Source organism: Malania oleifera, chromosome 4 (genome assembly GCF_029873635.1).
Source record: "Malania oleifera isolate guangnan ecotype guangnan chromosome 4, ASM2987363v1, whole genome shotgun sequence".
Lineage (NCBI taxonomy): Eukaryota > Viridiplantae > Streptophyta > Magnoliopsida > Santalales > Ximeniaceae > Malania > Malania oleifera.
Window position 1 is genome coordinate 73,959,284 of NC_080420.1, and position 20,292 is coordinate 73,979,575.

Here is a 20,292-nt window from a genome sequence, read left to right on the forward strand (position 1 = left end):
CATCAATAAAGACTACAACAAATAGATCTAGATATTCATGGAAGACCCTGTTCATAAGGTCCATGAATGCAGTGGGGGCATTGGTCAACCCAAATGGCATAACCAAAAATTCATAATGACCATATCTAGTTCTAAATGCGGTCTTTGGAACATCCTCCATTTTTTATTTTTAGTTGATGGTACTTTGATCAAAGCTCGATCTTTGAAAAGATTTGTGTTCCTTTGTCTAGTAACTCCTATAACTGCTCCTTCAGTTATTTCAACTCTACTAGTGTCATTCTATATGGAGCTTTGGATATCGGTGCCGTTCTTAGTAGTAGGTCGATAGTGAACTCGATTTCACAATCAGGGGGTAGCCCAGGTAAATCTTCAGGGAATACATCTGAGAATTCCCTTACTATTGGGATATCCTCAAGTTTTAATTCTTCCCTTGGTGCCTCCACCATGCATGCTAGATGTCCCTGACATCCATTCAAGAGTAATCTCTTTGCCTGGATGGCCAACAATATCTATGGTGAAGGGCGTACACGATTTCCATTGAACTTGTATTCTTATTCTCCAAGAGGTCTAAACACCACCTCCTTATTATAACAATCTATACTAGCATAGCTAGAAGCTAACCAGTCCATCCTAAGAATTACCTCAAACCCATGCATATTGAATACTACCAAGTTAGCAGGTAGTATTCCTTCCTCAACACAAATTGGATAACCTGTAAGTATTTTTCTATATATTACCGAGGTTCCCGTTGGTGTAACCATAGATAACTTAGTTTCTAATGGCTGAGTCTCTACCTCACACATCTTAATATAAGTCATAGATATAAAGGAATGTGTGGCTCCAGAATCAAATAATACTACTGCTTTCTTGGAGAACATGGGAATAATACCTGTCACCATATCATTAGCATTTTCGGCATCCCCTGGAGTGAGGACAAATACACGCGCTTGAGCAATGTTCTGTTGGTTATTGGTTTGAGGTGCCTGGTTGCTTCCCCCTTGTTGATTAGGATTATTTTGCGAGCATTCTTGTGCCAAGTGACCGACTTTACCACATCGATAACAAACCCTTAATCCGGCCCAACACTCACCCCAATGCATTTTGTTGCATTTTGGACAAGGGGTGCCTTCTTCTTCTTAAGGCATAGGCCTTTTTCTCTGGTTGAACATGTCTGCACTTCTATGTAAACTTTTCTTCACCACTGTTGCTTTGTCCACCAATTCAGAGAAGTTTTTGACTTGAAGTACAACCACCCATTCATAAATCCTTAGGTTCAAGCCCTCTTCAAACTTTTGGACTTTCTTTGATTCATTAAGAATCAAATATGATGCAAATTGGGATAACTCAACAAATCTCGCCACGTATTGTTGGACGACCATGTTTCCTTGTGTTAAATCTGCAAACTCTTTGGCTTTAGTATCTCTAGTGGATATGGAGAAATATCGTTCAAAGAAAATTTCCTTAAAGCGTCCCCACGAAAGGATTGTTGGACCTGATTCTTGCTCTAGGAGTAGCTTCCTCGATTCCCACCAACGTATGGCTTCACCGATCATTTTAAAGGCAAAATATAGCACCTTTTGTTCATTCGTGCAATGAAAGACTTGTAGTAATTCTTCCATTTCTTGGATCCAATTTTCTGCAATAATTGGATCAGCTTTTCCCTCAAAAGTTAGAGGGTTCATTCGATTAAAATATTCAATAGTGCAACCATCAAGAGTTGGTGGATAAGTTCGTCCCCTAGAGTTCTGCATAATTTCTACATTGACTTGTTGTGCCACTTCACACAACACCGTAGTAGCATTGATGTCTTCTCCATTGCAAGTCCCCATTTTATTCTCGTTTCCTTCAACATTCACGTTGTTGTCCATGGGATCCATTATGAGGGAAAGGACCAAAGTTATTTTAAAACCATAATCTTATCTTAAAGTTTAAATCAAAATAATAGGAAGAAGAAAAGATATCCTTGTTTGCCCGATCTTACCCACATCATGGTTTATGTCTATACTCTAGTAAAAATTATTTGCTAGAGTTTACAAAACTTATAACCTAAGCTCTAATACCAAAATGTCATGCCCTAAACCCGATAGGGATAGAGGTATTACTTTCTATAAACAATTCACAACAAAAGTAAATAAAGTTCAACATTTATTTTATTACTAGGGTACTAATTAACCACATTACAAACGTATTTCAAATATTAAAATCTACATTCTAAAAATAAAAATAAACAAACAAAACCAACTGGTATTATACTAATTTTTAGTCTAATTTTCTTTTTCTTTTTTTTCTATTCCCATTTGCGCACTTGCTATGCCTGATTTCTAGTATGCTCTTCAAGATTATCTAAAATATAAAATATGATTGGGGTGAGACAACGCTCAATAAGTAAATAGGATTATTATTAGTGTGTGACCAAGATGAGCTTTCATAGTATTATAATTTTGTAAAATAACATTTAATACTGTAATTTCATAACTTCTTTAAATAAAAGTAAATTTAAAAAATTTGCTGCATAAAACTTTTACCATCAACTATAGCAGTAAAATTTTATAACCATACACTATAACCGTTAAACTAAACTTGTGAAACTTTAAAACTGTAACTATAAAACTTAATTATATAAATACACACTTCCTTTATGTCTTTCCTTCAAATCATCATTTAGGCCCACTAAAAATGGTTCTATTCACATAAACATATATATATAATATTTAGATATACTGTAAAAATCTCCCTTAGGTCTGTTAACTGTAAGTCATGTTGTAACGACCCTAAAAATAATATGTATGGAAGGGTAAAAAAAATATTAAATTAAAATTAATTAATTAATAATTTATAATAATTATTAATTAAATAATATAATATATTAATATATTAATATTATATATATATATATATATAAGGTTATATAAAAGTAAAGGTTCCTGAACATCCAGGAAGTCAATTTGAAATCAATTTGATTTCAGGAATCCAGAGAACCCCCCCTCTTTGTGGTCACGTCTCTTTCGTCTCTCTCTCCTCCACCCATCTCTCTCTCTCTTTCTCTCTCTCCTCAATTTCTCGGCAAAACCTACGCAGATTGAAGATCGAAAAATATTCCTGTGATCCAATTTCGGCCATCAACATTTTAACTGGAGTGGAATCGTCATTTGAGGATCCTAGGCACCACTCTAAGGCTAAGGTAAGGGGAATATATTATGTCAATTATTTTCAGAAAAATTAACTAATTAAATTGTAGCATTTGATTATTAAATTATAGTATTTGATTAAATTAGATTTTTGGGAATATTTTGTAATTAAGTTAAACTACGGGGATTTGATTAAATTAAATTTTTGGGAATATTTTGGAATTAAGTTAAACTGCAGGGAATTGATTATATTAGAATTTTTGGGAATATTTTGGAACTGAATTAAATAGGTGAAATTAATCCTACCATTGTTTTCAGTAAAAATATATTTTTTCCAAGCAATTATTATATTATGGATTATCACTCAAATTGTATGGCATGAGTGTAACTCTTTTTATTAAACCTGTTGAAATATGTTTATGATTTTATATTGAGTTTTTCTAGAATATTGACAATGATGTGAATTTGTAAATATGACAGCGTTACGTCGAGTTGTGTTATGTCGACTTTGTACCGAACAGGAAATGACAGTTTTATGAAAATGAAATCAGGTGGTGGATTTATTACTGAAAATGCAATATATGGTTTAAGTATCCAGAGGGCTAGTTGTAAGGAAAGCACGGTATCGTAGCTATAGAGAGGAAGTCTAGTGCAACCACACTGGTGTGATAGTGTTGGTATGGAATGGTCGATTTGGCCTGAGTAGAGCTCCTCCTAAAGGGGTATTCCAAGAGACCCCTCCCGAAGGATTTTTCGGGATGGGTAGGCAAATCGTACTGACAGACATGATTATACTTGACTTAGCACAGGTCGGCCAACCTGTGCTAAGTCCAGCCTTCGGGCTATACAACTAGTCATGGGGGTGAAACATGTCGACCACCCAATAAGGAAGGTACTTCTATACAGATATGTGAATTAATATATAAAATGAACTACATTGAGACATATTTATGAAATAAAGGAATGTTAAGTATTTTTAAATATAGGTGTGGGTTATAGTTTATTTATGCAGTTTTCTTTAAAGTGAAAATAACGGTTATATTATGTATACACTGAAAAAATCATGCTAGCCACACACTGATGATAATCTATTCCATCTTACTGAAAGATGTCTCACCCCGTCATTATATATCATTTTTCAGATGCCCTATGGAGTATGACAGAAATTAGAGTAGGGCAGTGGAAGCATGGGTGGGACTAGATAGAGAGGTTTAAATTAATTGTTAATCTTGTTATTCTTATTTATCTTGAAATTCCTAAGGATGTATTAAATTGATATTGGAGATATTGTTGATATTCTATTTATGTTTTTGATAAGTTCAAAACTTCATTGTGATACTGGTATGGATTTCTTGTTATATTGGGATATTTTAGTTACTCTAGTAATTATTATGGAGATCTTTCGCTGTGTATTTATGTGGTATTAGAGATTTACTTATAATGACACTCCAGACCCCAGTTTCGGGTTCGGGGCGTCACGCATGTTTACCCCCATGACAAGGTTGTGCAGTGACTCACTCTAAAAATGAGCAAATCGGAAGTTATCCCAAGTATAGGAGTTTAGTCGTGTAATAATTAGCCCAAGGGTCAGATCATCTCCTCAGGGAATGTAGTTTAATCCCAAATTTTGTGTAATTCCAAAAGAAAATAAGAAAATAAAAGTTTACTAAACACAGTTCAGATTTGGGTTCTTGGAACTTTTTAGATGTTGTAAGAGAATTTTAAACAAAGCAAAGATTAAACATGCATAAAAATAACTAAAAAAACTACCAGACTCAAGACCAGTATAAAGGAGTAAATAAACCTTGCATACATTCCACTACATAAAACTAACTATGCTAAACAATAATGAAAATCTAACTAAAACATACCAAATTAATGGAGATCGGAAAAAATTAAAATCTAACAAATTACTAAATACTAAAAAAAAAACTTAATTACTGAATACTAAAAAAAAAAACTATCTTTACTAATAAAACACTAAGAAAATTAATTGAGCCCTAAAACAGAATTTAAATAAGAGAGATGCAAATAAAGTTGAGTAATTCCCAAAACAAAACTTAAGACAATAATTAATTCAAACAAGAAAAAAAAAACTAATTAAAAATTTAGACTTTAAAACCTTCAATAAAGAGACTTAAAATAAAAGCTATTGTAAAAAAAGAGTTTGAAATAAAAGAGATTAAATAGACTAACTTTTTAATAATAAAAAAAATAGATCCAAACAATTATTCAAGATTCAAATAAAAAAGAAAAATAGAGAGAGAGAGAGAGAGAGAGAGAGAGAGAGAGAGAGAGAGAGAGAGAGAGAGTAAGCAAGTCATCAGGTTGAGGTGAGTCTGGTTGTAGCAGTAGTTGAAGCAGCAATGGCAGGCAGCAGGAACAAGAGAAGCAGCAACGACGACTCTGCTCTTGGGTTGCACAAAAAGAAAGAGAGAGAGCTGAGAGACTGATAGAGAGGGGGAGACAAAGAGGCTGACAAAGAAAGGGAGACGAGAGAGGCGAGAAGAAACTGAGGGATAGGAGAGGGAAAAAGAGTTGAGAGAGATAAGAAGGAGAGAGGAGACTGATAAAAAAAACTGAGAGAGTGAGAGAGGTCCGAGAGCTGAAATAGAAAGAAGAGGAGAGGGACAGAGAAAGGGGGAAAAAGACTGAAAAAGGAGAGCCAAAGAGGAGGTAGAAAGGCCCCAAAAAAACATTTTAAAACCCCCCCAAAGGAAGCCCTACTCCCCAGCGCACACACTTCACACACGGGATTCTTTTTTTTTTTTTTTTCTTTGCATGGCCAGGTCACATCATGAACCAGCCTTCTTATTTTATTCTTTTTTCAACTCATAAACACAAAAGGCCAGCTCATTGCCTTCACTCATGCACACCCATGGGCTTCATGGCCCACTTATGGCCTAGCATATGCATGGTTGTTCTAGCCTAGCTTCACGAACTCTTCTATTTTGCATGGTACAATTCACGTGGACATGGCCTGCTTTGCCTCCAAGCCCGCATGGCCATCTTTCGTTTGCATGGCTTCAAGTCCTCTCACGTACATGGCTCATTCAAGTTGCATGCACGCCTCTTCACTTCACGCATGGTTCATACATGCATGGTTCACCCACGTACATGGCCCATTGCTGCGGTTCCACATTTGCATTGCATGACACGAGTTCATGTGCATGGAGCCCACGTACATCTTAATTTCGATTTTAATTTTTAAAAATTATCATGCAATAATTAAATACCAAAAATCCAGGGCAATACTCACAAATAACAATTCCAATAAACATTAGATGAATGCACATGCGACACAACCATACCATTTCACATACAGGAATATAACCAGATTACACACAAGCTCATTCATACACAATTCATGCAACTCCGAAGCAAGTCACTTATGCAAGTTTCATCATTATATAGCCATTAAGAGCAGTATACTCACATAGATTCAATCAGCAATACAATTCAGAGTTAATGTAGCCATATAGATTTGAGTATAAATAGGTAAAATCTCAAGGCATGTGTAATGTGTATGACTCGTTACACCCAGGATACTAGTGGACACCTATAAAACGGTCATTTTGACTCGGCCTAACTGGAATACCCTCAAAAACATTCAAAAAGGATGGGTTCACTCATCATATGTGAGGACAAGTGCCATGATCAAACATCCCACATATTGCAAGGAACAAACACTAAATGTATGGAGTTGACTAGTCTGAAAAGGATCTAGCCTATTGGTGAGATGTCGACTCCTTCACCCTAGCAATTTCTAACCTACTCACCATATCCACCAAGACCGCCCTAGATCAACTTATTCACGAACCAAGCATGAATACATCTAAGGCATTAGGTAGTTGAAAAGTCTTCATATATGGAGAACATGTGTTGTGTCCCTGACTTCTTGTTGTAGTTGTTATATTTCTTTTTTTTTCTTCTACTCATTCTTCAGTTCATTTCTTTCCATGGTCAATTAGGATAATCATTACACTTCTTTTGTTGTCTTCATACCACCCATGTTGTTGACCTTATAGGTCATATCCCATTTTGATTATGGCAAATACTCTAGTATTTAATGGTTGATGAGTTTGTGTGCAGGATCAATTGAAAGTTTCATATGGTGCAAATGGACTTGAAAGAAATTGAAGACCCAGAATAGTTATTTATTGTAATTTATACATCTTCATTTCAGGTATGTAATAATAAATAGGAAAGGTCTATAATAATGAATGCATATCATACATGTAGGAACTAATAAGCTCAAAGACCTTAGACTGACCATAGGTCCAAAAACACTACATGAAAAAGTCCTTACATATATTAGAAATAATTATCATGAGAATATGGGTGATTTAAAAAGAAAAATTGGACTCAAATTGAAAATTTTTATATGGTCGGTTAACCGAACCATAATACAATAAAACCCTGGGTCGACCAAACATCTCCAGGGTCAAAAAGTTTACCAGTTGGTCGACCATCTTTAAAATGAACCGCAATGCCCTGGTTGACTGAACTAGCACGTGGGGAAACCCCAACGCCCTAGTCGACCAAACTTGAAGAAGAAAAATGGCTCGGTCGATCGAACCTCGGAGGTTATGAAATCGCCTCAAGTCTGGTTGATTGAACCTACAATTCAAAAATGCCTCGGTCAACTAAACCTGGCAATTGGGTCGACCAAACCTCAAGTACGGTCGACCCAACCACTCGAGTTGCCCAAATTTTTAGTATGGTTAAGAGGGCTTAAATAGGGTTAATGTTCCTAAACATTTTTAAAACAAATTTAATAATACCCTATATATCCCCAACGGTTATAAAATTGGGCAAGTCTATAAATATGGGTTCATTTGCTCAGATTCGTAAGAAATTAGCAAATTGATTGGCAAAAAGCTCTCTGAAATTTCTTAAGCCCTATTTTCTCATACAAACCCTATACACTCATATATTACCATTCTTTTAAGAAATCAAGCTTTGTGAGTGTGTTATTCATTGTGCCTATTGCTAAAAACCCTCATTTGTTCATTGCATAGTTGATTTTTGGATTGAGGGTTGAGCTTAGTTTCCCCCCCAAATTTAATTTAGTAAATCTTTTATGTGGGAAAACTTAGAGCTTGTGGGTCTTAGCATTTAGATTGCAAGACACCTTAGCTCATATTTTTGTGTGTGCAAAAATTCTTTTTACAAGCTCACATTTGAATATCTCATTATGCTTTGATATTGAGAAAATATTTTTGAGATATTTCAACTACTTTTGGTACAAATCTTTGAAACCCTAAACTGTGATTGAGATTTTTATTTATGCATAGTTTCAAAGATTAGCTTGTTAATACACTCTTGTGCTTAAATTGAGATAGTCATTACGTGAGTGTTGATTGCACACATGCACCACTGAACTTATTGTTCTTACATTAATGGTGTGCTTTGGTTATTACTAGTGCAAATCTACTTGATTGAGAAGCATATACTTTGTACACAAATTGTATTGTGATTCTGTTGTACTCTAGGCGTGAGCCTGAAGAGAGAGACTTGCCCTAAGAAAAGTCCCGGATTGGCTTTGATCCGGTTAGGAAAGCTAGGTGCACCATCCTGGTTAAGGTGTTGTATAGGTGCCGCTCCACTCTTAAAGTGAACCCTTAGTGGAATCCTCTTGCTTGTGAGCTTGAGGCGGGGATGTAGGCAGTATTTGCCGAACCCCGATAACATATCATGCGTATACTTTATATTTCCACAATTTATTTTCTACACTTTCGTTTTCAGCACATGTATGTTGTATGTCTGATTCATTATATGTTTCATATGTGTTGATTGGGTTTACGATTATTTCAATAGACCCTAGGTTGTCGTTATACTGCTACTGGAATTTAGGTGAACCTAGGCATAAATTTTTAAATACCCAATTCACCCCCTTTTTGGGAATACACCAATTCCAACAATTGGTATCAGAGCCTCATTGCAATAGACTTAAATGTTTTTGCAAAAGATCAAAATAGCTCACATTGGTGTATCCCCATTCATCGAGGGACAATCCCCTTCCAGTCCTCCATTACTTTGTGGTGTTGACTACACCGCCTGGAAAATCAGAATGAGCATTTTTATAAAATCTATGCCAATAGAAAGTGATAATAGTTTGATGCATGCAAATTCACATTTCATGGGCTCACTGCATTGTTCTTAAGATTCTGATATTTTGCTTGAGTTTGTGGCATGTAAGAATGCACAGGAGATACGGGTTGAGCTCGAAAAGAAGTATGGAGTGACCCAGGAAAAGGAGATTGCACTCCAAATGCTCCAAGCCAAAATAATCAGGTAGTGGCCAATCATGATCCCATTGCATTAGTAGAAGATGAGGTATATGATTCTAACTCTGCCTCTTTTACTATTTCATGCAATAATTCATGTGATGCATGTTGTGATGATTTGTGTGCAAAATTCTATGATACATTTTATACTAAATCATCTGTTGAATGCAATGATATCTCTGGTGTTGTTGCATGCACTAATTATTGTAACATTCCTGGTGTTAAATATTATGATGAACCATGTGCTAAATTGATAGATAGGAGTATGTCCTTAAATGAAAAACTAGAGAGAACTTTATCAAAAACACATAAGCTTCTAGTTAAAATGGATAAAATGAAAGCAATATTGAAGAATGAGAATAAGAAAGTAGCAAAGAAATTGAATGGATTAAAAGAATGTCAAGCTGCTCTAAAGAAGAAGAAAATTAATAAAATCATGAGCATCATCTGCATAGAAGAACAAATAAAAGATGATAAACACTTGGGAGTCAAAAGAAATAAATTATTCAAAGGGGGTCTATCATTAAAATCCCAAGGTTATAAAAATTCTAATGCCTCTTCTAAACAAAATAGAACAATAAGCTTAAACCTTCGTATGCACATAAAGCTTGCTTAGGACACATCTGTTTCGCATGTTTATATAGGAGTGCCAGAGGTTTAGATAAGAAAATGAGGTGGGTGATTATGGTAGCTAATTCCACAGGACAAGAGGGAGGAAGAGCTTAATTTGAATCTGAATAATCACTATTCCTTGGATCACAGAATTAGCCATAGTGGGGTAGTGATGACTAATGGCTTGGGAAGTGGTTAAGCTTAGAATTCCAACAAATAGATCCCACATTTATTGGAAAGTCACTTGTTATTCCCTTAAAGCCATAATTAGGTCAAAATTCGATGAAAATTGAAGCGTTGACTGAGTTCGGTCAACCATCCTCAAATGACCTGAAACATTCAGTCGACCAAGTGGTTGACCTTGACCCTTCAGTCGACCAACCACTTTTGAACTAACAAACTTTGGTCAATTGAACACCCTTCGGTCTACCCCTTGGTCAACTGGACTCGAAAGCAAACGCTCTTTGGTCGACCAACCATTTTAGAAAAAAATCCTCTTGGTTGACCAATCCTCGGGAACTGAAACGTCACATTGGGTTTCGGTCAACCATCCTTAGCTCCAGTCGACCGAACATACACGGATTATGAAGAATTTGAAGCATCAGTCAACCAAATTTGCCCCTCGTCGATCGAACCTCACGAGTCTATATATATTAGCTGCGTGAAAAAGCTCATTTTCACCTCAAAATAGAGAGCTTTTACTCTGTTTCCTCAGTCCTTTCCTTATATCTTCACTCTAACAACAAAAATGCTTCTAGCATCCTCCATAGCCAGGCCAGATGAGCATGTTGATGCCTAGGAGGTAGCCTACGCTTAGTACAGTTGGTTTCTTTCGGAGCAAGCTAGGATCAGATACATAAGGGAGTTCCACCCAAAAGAGGTCATACTAGGTAAGGTCCTCAATCCTCCGCTTATGGAACAACATTTCAAAAATATTATGGATATGTTTAGATTTCAGGGGGGGGAGTCACTCATGACATATTAGCTCAATGAGCACTATCCCACTTTTGTTAGATTATTTTATGTCAATCTAGAAAATGATGAGGACGAATATTATTCCCGGTTTTTGGAGATCGACATCAGATTTGATGCTGAGTATTTGTCTGATGTTCTTGACATTGGGAGGGGAGACTTTAAGTGCCTTGATTTGGTGACCTCTTGGATAAATGAACAGGAGTTTTCTATTGGGATGTTTGCAAATTTAGTTATGACTGACCCACTTGCAAACCCCAATTACCCTCCAAACTATAGGTCCTTCACTTTAGAGGCCAAGGTAGTCCACCATCTGATTATGTACAATATTCTACCTAAGGTAGGATCTTGGGTGCATGTTTCCTTTTTAGACTGCTTTATCATATGGTGTCTATTCACTAGAAAGAAACTTGATTTGCCCAATTTGATGATAACATGGATGATGGCCAAGACTATTGGGCGTAGGATCATCATGCCCTATGGGGGAATCTTGAACAGACTATTCCTAAGGATGGAAGTAACCAGATCGAACCTTGATGTGCTAAGGAGAAGGAGAAGCATAGACATGTTCTCATCGGTTACATTGAGGTTGATGGGGTATGAGTTGGTTGGCAATATGTGGTTGCCCTCGGGTGCTAGGAGACCGGGAGATCAAGAGGAGGTCCCACAGGAGATGCCACCACAGCCTGCTCAGCCATCAAATGCTGACTTGATGGCAGCTATCACGGAATTTGCTGATTCCTTTGGTCAGTTTAAAGATTCTCAGTATCAGATTACTCAGTCTATACAGATAGATATCAGGGGGCTGAGGGATATGACTTCGTCATCCCACGCACAGTACACTGCTCTTCGAGATGAGTTTAGAGAGTTTTCGATCTCTTCAGAGCACAGGTATAGAGAGCTAGAGCGGGTCATGGCTGTAAATTTCAATGAGCTGAATGACTGCATTCATGAGCTACATGATGATAGAGATGGAGAGTAGATGAACTTTGCCTCTGATGAAGGAGACAATTTTGATGATAGGGATGGCGTATAGACACTAAGAGAGGTTCCTGTAGAAACTGAGATTATTATTATTGTTATTATTATCTGGTCTGTATCTATAAACAGCTTACATTGTTCTTGCTTTTCTTTCATTGACTACACTACACTCTCACCCACTATCCATTTTGTTTTCTGCTGATAGTTGGGTCATTTGCAGTTATTTACATTTTCCAGTAGTTATTGCCTGAGGGGGAGCATCTGTTCTTCTTAACTGGTGTATTAAAATGCTCCCATGATCATGTTATTATATATATACATATATATATATATATATATATGGTTGCTATTCTCAGTTATTTTCCATATATATTCTTTGATGGATGACATATTTACATGGATTTTTGACTGCTACCTAGTTGCATGCTTAGTTTAGAATGCCTCCTACATGGCAGATGCAGTGGATGTGGATTGCATGCTGGTAGATGATTATAGGTTCTCGCATGCTTAAACTAAATTATAAATTGCTTATTTGAACCTTTCAGGTACATGTTTTAATGGGAATATGTCCAAATTACAAACAACATGCTGTCGAAATTTTGAAAATTTTTTTCTGAAATAAAAACAAGTACCATAATGATTATGATTGTATGTGTGCCACGTATAAAATTGATAGAGTGCACAAACTTAGGGGGAGCTACTTGTTTTAAAAATCTACTGCTCTGAAAAGTTTAAATCTATCTTTGCTTTATTCTTTGTGAGTTTGTTTGTATGGTGCAATGCATAACTATCATCTTTCTTGCATGTTGATAATTATATTTATATTTTATGCTATTGATTCATATTGGACTGTTTGAGTTGTTAGTTGTGGATAAATTCTTAAATTTAAAACTCAATTAGGTCATTTCTATACAGATATTTTTGGGAAATACTCTATTTTTAAACGACATGCTGTCGAAATTTCCAAAAATCTTCCCAATCATATCTTGTATTTAAATGATTCATACTCAATGCCTTGTCTATATATTTTAAATTTATAATGGCCCTTTTTTCTTTTACCAAAAGGGGGAGAAATTAGGTGAAATTGGGTATCTTAGGAAAATGTTTGACGTTTTAAAATCTTTACGTTTCTCTTATGCATAGTTTAAGGGGGAGCCTTTCTTGGCTATACCCACTTTTGCATAAGGTATTTGTCATCATCAAAAAGGGAGAGATTATTGACCTTGTAGGTCATATCCCATTTTGATTATGACAAATACTCTAGTATTTAATGGTTGATGAGTTTGTGTGCAGGATCAATTGAAAGTTTCATATGGTGCACATGGACTTGAAAGAAATTGAAGACCTAGAATAGTTATTTATTGTAATTTATATCATCTTCATTTTGAGTTTGTAATAGTAAATAGGAAAGGCCTGTAATAATGAATGCATATCATGCATGTACGAACTAATAAGCTCAAAGACCTTAGACTGACCATAGGTCCAAACACACTGCATGAAAAAGTCCCCACATATCTTAGAAATAATTATCATGAGAATAGGGGTGATTTCAAAAGAAAAATTGGACTCAAGTTGAAAATTTTTATATGGTCAGTTGGCCGAACCATAATACACTAAAACCCTCAGTCAACCGAACATCTCTAGGGTCAAAAAGTTGACCAATTGGTTGACCATCTTTAAAATGAACTGCAACACCTTGGTCAACCGAACTAGCATGTGGGGAAACCCCAACACCCTGCTCGGCCAAAATTGAAGAAGAAAATGGCCCGGTCGACCAAATGTTCAACTTCAATCAATTGAACTTGGCCTGGTCGACCGAACCTTGGAGGTTCTGAAATTGCCTCAAGTTTGGCGACCGAACCTACAGTTCAAAAATATCTCAGTCGACTGAACTTGGCAATTAGGTCGACCGAACCTCAAGTACAGTTGACCGAACCTCTCAAGTTACTCAAATTTTAACCATGGTTAAGAAGGGTTAAATAGGGTTAATGTTCCTAAATATTTTTAAAACAAATTTAATAATACCCTATGTATCCCCAACAGTTATAAAATTGGGTAAGTCTATAAATATGGGTTCATTTGCTCTTATTAGTAAGAAATTAGCAAATTGATTAGCAAAAAACCCTCTGAAATTTCTTAAGCCATATTTTCTCATACAAACCTTATACACTCATATATTCCATTCTTTTGAGAAATCAAACTTTGTGAGTGTTATTCACTGTGTGCTATTGCAAGAAACCCTCATTTGTTCATTGCATAGTTGATTTTTGGATTGAGGGTTGAGCTTAGTTTTCCCCCCATAATTGATTTAATAAATCTTTTATGTGAGAAAACTTAGAGCTTGTGGGTCTTAGCATTCAGATTGCAAGACACCTTAGCTCATATTTTGGTGTGCGCAAAAATTCTTTTTACAAGCTCATATTTGAATATCTCATTGTGCTTTGATATTGATAAAATATTTTTGAGATATTTCAACTACTCTTGGTACAAATCTTTGAAACCCTAAACTGTGATTGAGATTTTTATTTATGCATAGTTTCAAAGATTAGCTTGTTAATACACTTTTGTGCTTAAATTGAGATAGTCATTACTTGAGGGTTGATTGCACGCACACACCATTGAACTTATTGTTCTTACATTAATGGTGTGCTTTGGTTATTTTTGGGGCAAATCTGCTTGATTGAGAAGCATATACTTTGTACATAAATTGTATTATATTCTATTGTATTCCAGGCGTGGCCCTGAAGATGGAGACTTTCCCTGTGAAAAGTCCCGGATTGGCTTTGACCTGGTTAGGAAAGTTAGGTGCACCATCCTGTTAAGGTATTGTATTAGGTGCCACTCCACCCGTAAAGTGAGCCCTTAGTGGAATCCTCTTGCTTGTGAGCTTAAGGCGGGGACGTAGGCAGTATTGGCCGAACCTCGATAACATATCGTGCGTGTACTTTATATTTTTGCAATTTATTTTCTACACTTTCTTTTTCAGCACATGTATGTTGTATGCCTGATTCATTATATACTTCACATGTGTTAATTGAGTTTACGATTATTCTAACCGACCCTAAGTTATGGTTATACTACTGCTGGAATTTAGGTGAACTTGGGCATACATTTTAAAATACCCAATTCACCCCAATCTTGGGAATACACCAATTCCAACACATGTGAATTAAGCTTGAATAGTAGTTCATGAGCTAAGTCTATCTCAAGGGGTGGCTCAGCCTTCACATCTTGAGTAGGTTACAAGACTTAGGTTTCTATCTTCCTACTAGATGTCACCTCTAGGCTAGGAAGTCAAAAACAGAGACTAGTGTACAAAGAATTGTCTAGATGAAAAAAAAAAAAAATTGGGTTTCATGAACTCTGATTTGATGTTAACACTCAAAAGAATGATAATTAGCTCAAAAATACCTCACAAGGTGTCATAGTCACCACATGTGTTCTCTTAGTGCTCATAAGGAACCCTAAGTGCAACAAATCATGTGAATGTTTATATTCAGTCTCATGAGATAGCATGTAAATACAAGAATTTATATAGCCAGATTAACACGAATGAACTACCAATAAACCTTCATGGAGTTTCAAAGCCATATAAAGAGAAACAACACATAAATAACTCAAGTGTGTAACTCTTAGGTTATATGCAAATATGTGAAGGGTATATGTCAGTATTAATCATGGCATAATCATCCATCTTCAATACTCTTTATTTAAAATAATAATAATAATAATGTCACATGTAGTGTCACATGCGAATTCTCCCCCCCCCCCCGGCAACAAAAGTGGAACATTGTCCTCAATGTGAAAGCATAGGGGAAATATAAAAAAAAAAATTGTGCACGGGGGAAACAAGCTAATAGAAAAGACACAAAAAATCACTACAAACTACTATAATAGATAAAGAAAAGAAAAATGCAAATAAAGAAACAAATAAAGCGAACAGAAAAAGAAAAGTAATAAGAGAGAAAGGTTAGAAAACTCCCCTAGGGTCTTGCAAAAGCAAGACCTCTTCATTTGGATCGAAGGGAGTCAAGGCTTGAGTTACTGTCCATTGACCATGAAACCGTTACCATTCTTTGGATCCACAATGTCTACTGTGCCGTAAGGATGAACGTGTTTAACGATGTACGGACCACCCCATTGGGACTTTAACTTCCTAGGAAACAGATGTAATCTAGAGTAATAGAGAAGAACTTACTGATTCGGGAAAAGGTGTTCGTCCTTGATTTTCCTGTCATGCAACAGCTTCATTCATTCCTTTGCTAAGGGAGCATTGTCATAGGCTTCCCTCCTGGATTCCTCAAGCTCACATACCTACAACTTTCTCAAACCTTTGGCATCATCAAGTGAAAAGTTAATCTGTTTAATAGCCCATAATGCACAATGTTGAATCTCAACAGGTAAATGACATGTCTTACCGTAAACAAACCTGTAGGGAGACATCCCTAAGTTTTCCTTGAAAGCAGTTTGGTAAGCCTAGAGTGCTTCAACTAGCTTTTTTGACTAGTCTTTCCGATTATGACGAACCATTTTCTCAAGTCTAATCTTGATATCTCTATTGGCTAACTCGGTCTAACCATTAGTTTGAGGGTGGTATGGAGTATAGACCTTATGGGTAACTCTATATTTTGTATTAATTTTTCAAACAATTTGTTACAAAAGTGCAACCCACCATCACTAATGATCGCTTTGGGTATGCCAAAACGTGCAAATAACTCCTTGAGAAACCGGATGACAACCCTATGGTCATTTGTCCTACAAAGTATAGCTTCCACCCATTTTATCCCTAACTGTCTTAGGAACAGGTAACTAGGAAATCAGCTCTACCTTGGCTCTATCAACCTCTATACCAAGCTCAGAAACCAAATGACCAAGTACTAAACCACTACTAACCATAAATTGACATTTTTCCCAATTCAAAAGTAAATTTTTTTCTTCACATCTTTTCAGAATAGCAGTCAAAATTTTTAGTCAAATATCAAAGGACTTACCAAACACAGAAAAGTCATCCATGAAAATTTCACACATATCATCTAACATATCAGAGAATCATGCAACGCTGGAAAGTAGCAAGTGCATTGCATAGACCGAACGACATTCTGTGAAAGGTGAAAGTATCGAAGCGACAAGTGAAGGTAGTCTTCTTTTGATCCTCAAGTGCTAGAGCAATTTGATAATAACCATAAAATCCATCCAAGAAATAGTAAAAGGAATTACCAGCTACTTTTTCGAGTATCTAATCTAAGAAGGGTAGCGGGAAGTGATCTTTTCGGCTAACCAAATTCAATTTACGATAATCAGTGCACATTCTCCAACCCGTTACTTTCCTAGATGGGATCAACTCTCCATTAGCATTTTCAATGACAGTCAAACCAGATTTTTTTGGAACTACCTGTGTCGTTCTTAACCACTTGCTGTCGAAGATCGGATAGATGATGTCGGCAGTTAATAATTTTAGCACTTCTTTCTTTACCACCTCCATCATGGTTGGATTCAATCTCCGCTGCGCATCACAAGCTGGTCTAGCATCTCCTTCCAAGAAGATGTTGTGAGTACAAATCGAAGGGTCGATACCCTTGATGTCTACAATGGTCCATCCTATCGCTCCTCGATGCTTCCTTAGTACCTGCAATAACTCAGTTTCTTGTTTAAGAGTAAGGCAAGAAGAGATTACCACCGGGAATGTACCCTCTGTTGGGCCCAGGAAAACATACTTCAGCTCTTCAGGTAATGGCTTTAGCTCAAGTGTCATAAATTCTTCTTCCGATGACGTCATAACTTCTGGCAGGTTAATAACTTCAAAAGTTGGCGTATGTAACTCGCATCTAACAAGTGAGGGGAACCATCCATCTTTGGGAATTGCCCCTCTGATTATGGCAATTTTTCATCAAATACCTCAAGTTTTTTAGAAGAATCATTTTCAAACGCACCATCAACATCAAGTACCGACAGCAGCTCTAAAATATCCAAATCATCTATTACATCAACTGCATGTGCTTTTGCATCGTCACACCCACTCGACATCTTGTGAGCATTGAACACGTTCATCTCCAATGTCATATTTCCAAATGTGAGCTTAAGTACTCCGCTTCAAAAATTAATCAAGGCATTGGAGGTAGCAAGGAATGGTCGCCCAAGAATAATAGGGGCCTGGCATATGGTGGAGGTAGGCTGCAGCATGTCCAAAACAACAAAGTCCACTGGATAGTAAAATTTGTCAACTTGAACCAATACATCCTCAATAACGCCTCATGGAACTTTTACTAATATGTCTGCCAATTGTAGCATCATGAAAGTTTTCTTCAGCTCACCTAAACCCAATTGCTTATATATCTAAAATGGGAGCAAGTTCACACTACTCCACAAATCAAGTAAAGCTCTCCCGATACGAGATTCACCAATCATGATAGAAATAATGGGAAAACTAGGATCTCTGAGTTTTTGAGGAGTCTGACTCAATATCAACACACTAACTTGCTCAGTCAAGAAGGCCTTCTTCTTTACATTCAGTTTTCTTTCCACTGTGCACAGGTCCTTTTGGAATTTTGCATATGCTGGAACTTGTTGTATGGCATCCAAAAGTGGAATATTAGTCTTCACTTGTTTGAAGATTTCTTGAATCTCAATGTGATACTTATTCTTTTGACCAGATGTCAACCTCTAAGGATAGGATACCACAGGTTGATACTCCTTAATAGTCTCATCCTCCTTATTACCTAACTTCTTTGGATCTGAGTTTGCTTCATCTGATTTTCTTTTGCTTCATCCGTCTTAGTTGCAACTTCAGGTGTTGGAGCAACTGTTTTTTGATCAATGGGTATTTCAGGATGGGAAACTTCTTTCCACTCCTTAAGGTAATGATGGATTTGCTGACTCAAAAGAATCTCCCGAAACATTATGCACAGGTTGCTGTTTTTGTTGATATACCTGGGGATTAGGTTGAGGCTGTGCTGGAAGTTTCCTTTTTTTTAAAAGCATTCAACTATATACTTATCTTATTAATAGTGCCTCGTAGCTCATTTATGGTCTTATTGTTATTCTACATAAATTGTTGAAGAGTGTTTGCTATCTGTGCCACACCATCATCATAAGGTTTCTTTGATGGAATAGGAGTTAAATTAGGTTGAAATCCTGGAGATGCATAGCTCTAAAAGATCTGTTGTGGCTGATATTGCTATTGAGGAGCTGCAACTGGATGATATAGCGGCTGCGGAGGTGGTGCATAAGATTGAGGAAGTTGTTGAAACTATGAGGAAGATGGACCAGACTAATCATTCCTCCATTAGAAGTTTTGGTGATTCCTCTATCCCGGGTTATAGGTGTTCGAGAATGGATGATTTTGAGATTTGTTGACCCAATTTTCTAATTGCATCTAATTAGATCTACTCTCCTGCCATACTGGTAGAAATGGACAAACCCGAATCTTATGGTTAGGGGTCTCACAAATAGAACATACCTCCACTAATTTCGTAGCTTTCACTTTCTTTAAATCCATAACCTCTAGTTTCTTAGACAAAGCAGCAACAAGAGTCTATAGATTAGTCTCCTTTTTGACCTCGTATTTACCTCCACCACCGATTGCTCTGAGAGGTTGTGTTGTCATTGGTGCCTGATCATATCGCGTGTTCCATTGTTGGGCACTTTTAGCTAAGTAATCAAAGAATGATAGAGCCTGATCTAGTTCCTTGCTGAAGAACTCCTCATTGCACATAATCTTTACAAATTGTTTACATTCAGGGGTAAGAGCAGTATATAATTGACTAACCTCTAAGATTCGAATTTATGATGTGGATAGATATTCATCAGATCCTTGAACCTCTCCCAACAAGCCTAGAAGGTCTCGTCACCTTTCTGTATGAACTAACTGATATGCTCCTATAGGTACTAGGTTCTCTGAAAAGGAAAGAATTTGTCTAAGAATTCACGTTGTATTTCAGCCCAACTAGTAATAGAGTTAGGTCTCAGAAAGTTAAACAAGATTTTTCCCTTATCTTTCAAAGAAAAAGGAAATAAGCGAAGTTTGACATACTCATCAGTTCCAACCATATTAATAAAAGTGGTACAGACCAACTCAAAATCTGTCAAATGCTGAAATGGACTCTTAGAATCCATCCCGTGAAACTGGGGTATCACAGATAACAGACTATGCTTAATTGTGAAGTTCGGTGCATCTTGTAGTAAAACAATGTGAGAAGGTGTAGACGGCTATAGAAAATCTTAAAGTGTATGTGGTGCAACCATAACTCCCTAAAAATTTTCTTCAAAAAGATTATTCAAATCAATTTCAGTATCACTCGTAAAACTAACCA

The 20,292-nt window shown here is 36.5% G+C and overlaps 1 non-coding gene across 1 annotated transcript; it reads left to right on the forward strand.

The window, feature by feature from the left end:
- Window positions 1–19,760: 19,760 nt before the first annotated feature.
- Window positions 19,761–19,866, forward strand: LOC131154639 (small nucleolar RNA R71). Its single transcript, XR_009136556.1, has one exon. It is a non-coding gene; the product is annotated as a small nucleolar RNA R71 (small nucleolar RNA).
- Window positions 19,867–20,292: the final 426 nt, after the last annotated feature.